Source organism: Tetranychus urticae, unplaced genomic scaffold (assembly GCF_039701765.1).
Source record: "Tetranychus urticae isolate SD_2017Ah unplaced genomic scaffold, NJAU_TeUrti_SD_1.0 Scaffold_4, whole genome shotgun sequence".
Lineage (NCBI taxonomy): Eukaryota > Metazoa > Arthropoda > Arachnida > Trombidiformes > Tetranychidae > Tetranychus > Tetranychus urticae.
In genome coordinates this window covers 680,001-685,000 of record NW_028315836.1, presented here as the reverse complement: position 1 = coordinate 685,000, position 5,000 = coordinate 680,001, and the positions used below count along the sequence as shown (strand labels likewise).

At 42.0% G+C, this 5,000-nt stretch overlaps 3 non-coding genes across 3 annotated transcripts in view; all 3 read right to left on the bottom strand.

Annotated features, from left to right (window-relative positions):
- LOC149093016 (large subunit ribosomal RNA) overlaps window positions 1–910 on the bottom strand; it is a 4,168-nt gene extending 3,258 nt beyond the window's left edge. Inside the window, exon 1 of the ribosomal RNA XR_016200448.1 lies at window positions 1–910. This exon is cut by the window's left edge and continues 3,258 nt beyond it. This is a non-coding gene — a ribosomal RNA (large subunit ribosomal RNA).
- A 476-nt stretch (window positions 911–1,386) lies between these two features.
- On the bottom strand, window positions 1,387–1,541 carry LOC149093015 (5.8S ribosomal RNA). Its single transcript, XR_016200486.1, has one exon. It is a non-coding gene; the product is annotated as a 5.8S ribosomal RNA (ribosomal RNA).
- Window positions 1,542–2,028: 487 nt separating this feature from the next.
- Window positions 2,029–4,198, bottom strand: LOC149093014 (small subunit ribosomal RNA). The gene has a single exon (XR_016200378.1). It is a non-coding gene; the product is annotated as a small subunit ribosomal RNA (ribosomal RNA).
- Window positions 4,199–5,000: the final 802 nt, after the last annotated feature.

The window sequence follows — 5,000 nt, the reverse complement described above, 5'->3', positions numbered from 1 at the left end:
GAAGAAACAGACATCATCAACGAAAGACTAGTCGGATTCGTCAGAGCAGATGACAAGCATTGTTGACCCTGCATAAGCAGAGATTCATCTCCAATGTGACTGTGGTAACAGTTGCCAACACTAGCTCACAGGCTAAGTCTAACAACGCAAGGAATATTAGTAGCTGTGAAAACTAAATGCTGATTAGGTGTGTGTTTAGTACACCTTGCTGTTATCACTTGAACAAGAGTTTTGCACTCTCCTTCACATTGGTCGTGGTTTGAGCACGAGAGTTGAGAAAATGCACTCCTCATGCACATATTGCACTCCTCCTATCAATACCAAGATCCAAGGGCAGGCTAAAAGTTACCCCTTAACCTACTGATCTTGGAACGCTGTAAAGCATTCTTAGCACTGAATAGAAAAAGGCAACAATACACAAGAGGAGCTGAGTTCTCCTCTCAGCTACACTTCGTGGTTCTATCCGTTTCTCTACAAGCGGTTTCACGTCCTTTTGAACTCTCTCTTCAAAGTACTTTGCAACTTTCCCTCACGGTACTTGTTTGCTATCGATATTACCATCGTATTTAGTCTTAGGAGGAGTTTACCTCCTAATTTGGATTGCACTCTCAAGCAATCTGACTCTATCCGCGACTAAAGCCAGTAATCGATATTCCATTAACCAAGATCTGCCACCGGCCTAGAACCGTCTCTGGGAAGAGGGCCCTTGTCAGAGGGACTTGCAGATTTAGTTGAAATAATCGTGACTCTAGCCATTACGCAGCACCGCTTTCCACCTTTCAATGGAAAACCTTTGCGCCGGACTCATCCCTTTTCACTCGCCGTTACTCAGGGAATCTCATTTGATTTCTTTTCCTCCGCTGAATTATATGCTTAAATTCGGCGGGTAACCTCACCTGATCTGAGATCAAAAATATTGATTAAGTTGATTAATGTTTATTTGTGTTGTTTGCAAGCAAGCAACGTAAATCTACTTTAATGTTTGCACAAATTTTGCCTTTGCATTACTTCTTAGGTCTGCTTTAACAGAATGAAATAGCTACTATTTGTACGATTTATACAAGTGCAAGAAGATTCATCAGTTAACAGGTTAGTTGATCACCATAGTTATCTGCAATACGACTTTAGCGTCGTCAGATAGGCGACTAACCTTAGAATCTCATGCTAGTATCTATTCATATATACTGCTTGCAGAGATGAAATATGCATTGTACACAAAATTTATCATGTGAAACAAGTAGATTTGAGATTCTCCTTACTAAATTGCAACGAATTGCAATTAAGAAAAGGAATAAAACATCAAGATTCATGCATATAAATATACAATCCTCTCAAAACAATGCATATATGGTAGTATGCAAGTGTTTTGTTGATTATTTTACATCTCAACTCTCAGACAGATGTGACCTCGGAAAAGACCCGAAAGCCGCAATGTGCGTTGGAAGCTCAAGTGCTCGGCGTGTCCTGCAATTCGCACCGATTATCGTAGCTAGCTACGTTCTTCATCGATTGGTAATTCGAGTGATCCACCGCTTGAAGATGTATCTTTGCCACCGTGGGACTTTTAATAAGTATCCTAAATCTGCATTGAGAGGGTTTGAAAACAATTGTATGCAGTTTATAAAAACCATAGTTGTCTTTACTTAGTTAGGCGAAGAAGTGTAAAACTTCCTTCTTTAAACCTTGCCGTCAGCATAAGCTGAAGACTTGATCAGGTACCAAGTATGTAGCAAGACAGGCTTTTCATTATAAACTACAATTGTTTTGCAAAAGAAATTATGGCTATCGTTAGATAACCCTCACTCTTTGTTGCATTGGATAATGAAAGATGGATGTATGAATGAACGAATGTAATGCAAATTAGAATCATGTTGCAATGGCTAAATGTTTGCAATAAACATTCACAATTGCGACTCTAATGCAAATACAATTCAATTGCATTCACCATATTAGCATCTACAATATCACTATGCAGAGTGTTTGATTGTTTGAAGGTTGTATTTCTCTTATAATAAGAGGGTAATACGTTAATGATCCTTCCGCAGGTTCACCTACGGAAACCTTGTTACGACTTTTACTTCCTCTAAATGATCAAGTTTGAACATCTTTCCAGCACAATCCGACCACTAGTTTCCCAATGGTCTGGATTGACCAGTCCGAAGTCCTCACTAAATCATTCAATCGGTAGTAGCGACGGGCGGTGTGTACAAAGGGCAGGGACGTAATCAACGCAAGCTAATGACTCACGCTTACTGGGAATTCCTCGTTCATGGGCAATAATTACAATGCCCAATCCCCATCACGAAATGGGTTCAAGCGGTTACCCACTCCTTTCGGAGCAGGAAACAGTATGCACGATGACCACTTCAGTGTAGCACGCGTGCGGCCCCGGACATCTAAGGGCATCACAGACCTGTTATTGCTCTGTTTCGTGCGGCTGCGAGCGCCGCTTGTCCCTCTAAGAAGTCCTTACAGTGCTACAGCATCCTTACCCTAGCCAATTCTGTAGGCTAATAGCAGCAGAGCCCTCAACAGCCGAAACCATCAAGAGATACTACCACCCACAGGTTGACTAAGGGGGAGTACTGCAGTGTAAACTGCAAGTCTATTTAGTAGGCTAGAGTCTCGTTCGTTATCGGAATTAACCAGACAAATCACTCCACCAACTAAGAACGGCCATGCACCACCACCCACTGAATCAAGAAAGAGCTCTCAATCTGTCAATCCTCTCAGTGTCCGGGCCGGGTGAGTTTTCCCGTGTTGAGTCAAATTAAGCCGCAAGCTCCACTCCTGGTGGTGCCCTTCCGTCAATTCCTTTAAGTTTCAGCTTTGCAACCATACTTCCCCCGGAACCCAAAAACTTTGGTTTCCCGGAAGCTTCCATTCGAGTCATGAAATTAGTTACTCAGAATGATCGCTGGTTGGCATCGTTTATGGTTAGAACTAGGGCGGTATCTGATCGCCTTCGAACCTCTAACTTTCGTTCTTGATTAATGAAAACATTCTTGGCAAATGCTTTCGCTGTAGTTTGTCTTGCGACGGTCCAAGAATTTCACCTCTAGCGCCGCAATACAAATGCCCCCGTCTGTCCCTCTTAATCATTACCTTGGATTCTTAAGACCAACAAAATAGAACCAAGGTCCTATTCCATTATTCCATGCAAGATCATTCAAGTTAAGGTAGTGGTACGCATCATATAGATGGTTGACCATACCGTTTTTAGGCACCTCTTTCGAGGTTTTGGACGCCTGCTTTGAGCACTCTGATTTTTTCAAGGTAAAAGTCTCGATCGCTTGAATCAACACTCGGTAAAGAGCATTGATAGCAAATATCGAGCAATTTTCTGTCTAAACACTATGAATGTAACCACCAGGAAAGAGGAATGAAGGTTCAAGCAAGCATCCGTAGACACAAGCAAGAAACCTAACATCACCATCTAACCCTTTAATCAGTGGACCCCATAGGTTCGACTGAAATCCAACTACGAGCTTTTTAACCGCAGCAACTTTAATATACGCTATTGGAGCTGGAATTACCGCGGCTGCTGGCACCAGACTTGCCCTCCAATAGATCCTCGTTAAAGGATTTAAATTGTACTCATTCCAATTACGGGGCCTCAATAGAGTCCCGTATTGTTATTTTTCGTCACTACATCCCCGTACTGGGATTGTGTAATTTGCGCGCCTGCTGCCTTCCTTAGATGTGGTAGCCGTTTCTCAGGCTCCCTCTCCGGAATCGAACCCTAATTCCCCGTTACCCGTTACAACCATGGTAGGCGCATAACCTACCATCGACAGTTGATAAGGCAGTTGCTTGAGGGATACATCGTCGGCTCAGAGGCCATACGATTTGCTCAGTTATTCAGAGTCATCACAAGAAATGCAACCGAAGTTGCTAAGATCCCCACTGCTAGTCCTTAGACAGCGACCGAAATCACTGAACAGGGTTCTAGGTGAATAAGAATCATTGGTCTTGTACTAATAAATGCGATCCTTCCGTCAGCAAGCTGAGGTTGGAACACTTGTTCATGTATTAGCTCTAGAATTACCACAGTTATCCATGTAAAAAAGAATATCCGAGGAACCGTAACTGATTTAATGAGCCATTCGCGGTTTCACTTTATAAACAGTATGTACTTAGACATGCATGGCTTAATCTTTGAGACAAGCATATGACTACTGGCAGGATCAACCAGGTAACTTGATGTTTTAGCAAAGTAAAATGCTAAACAAGTTGTTTTTGCAGCTATAAATACGATATCCTCAGCTAACAACCAGCAAGTGGATGCTAACTTTAACGAGGTATCGAGATTTATGTCGTGCATTAAGATAATTCTGCAGAAAGCTCTTTAGAATCCATCTTCTTCCACTAAAATGTGCAACCACATCTAGCAGGAGTAACCATTGCTGGGTACGTTTGCAAGTCAACTAAACAGCATAGTATTATAACCGCTTGATACCAATTTCTTGGATCAATCTGCGGTCTGCTTTGCACAAGCAGAGCTCAATACTAATACTGCTCACTCTGTTGAGTGACTAGTTTGAACATATATGCAAGATATGAAGTCTGATAGCATTAAAGCCCAACTCTCATAGATATTGTCAGTCGTACCAAGGAAGACCTTAGGTCTTGCAGGTACTCTACCTTTGTATAATAGTGTGTGGTGATAAGATGATTGACGATCCAAACCCATTCAGGCCCGTCTCTTCAACCACCAAACATCAACAGAATAACAGGAATAGATGCGTGAACAGCTACAGTCTGGACCATACCACTGCTTGATGCATTGACTTATCCATAACCGTAGACAATCACTTACCTCCCCATCAACTACTGATGGTTGCTTCTCTCAATTCAGCAACTACACTCACCACATATAACACAATAAATCTGGTTGTGATCTAAAACCTCTTTTTCTGAAAATTAGACTAAGTCCGTGTCTATTTTTGACACCCAATAACTTTTGAACCATAAGGTCAATCGCGATCATGTTTTTCGGG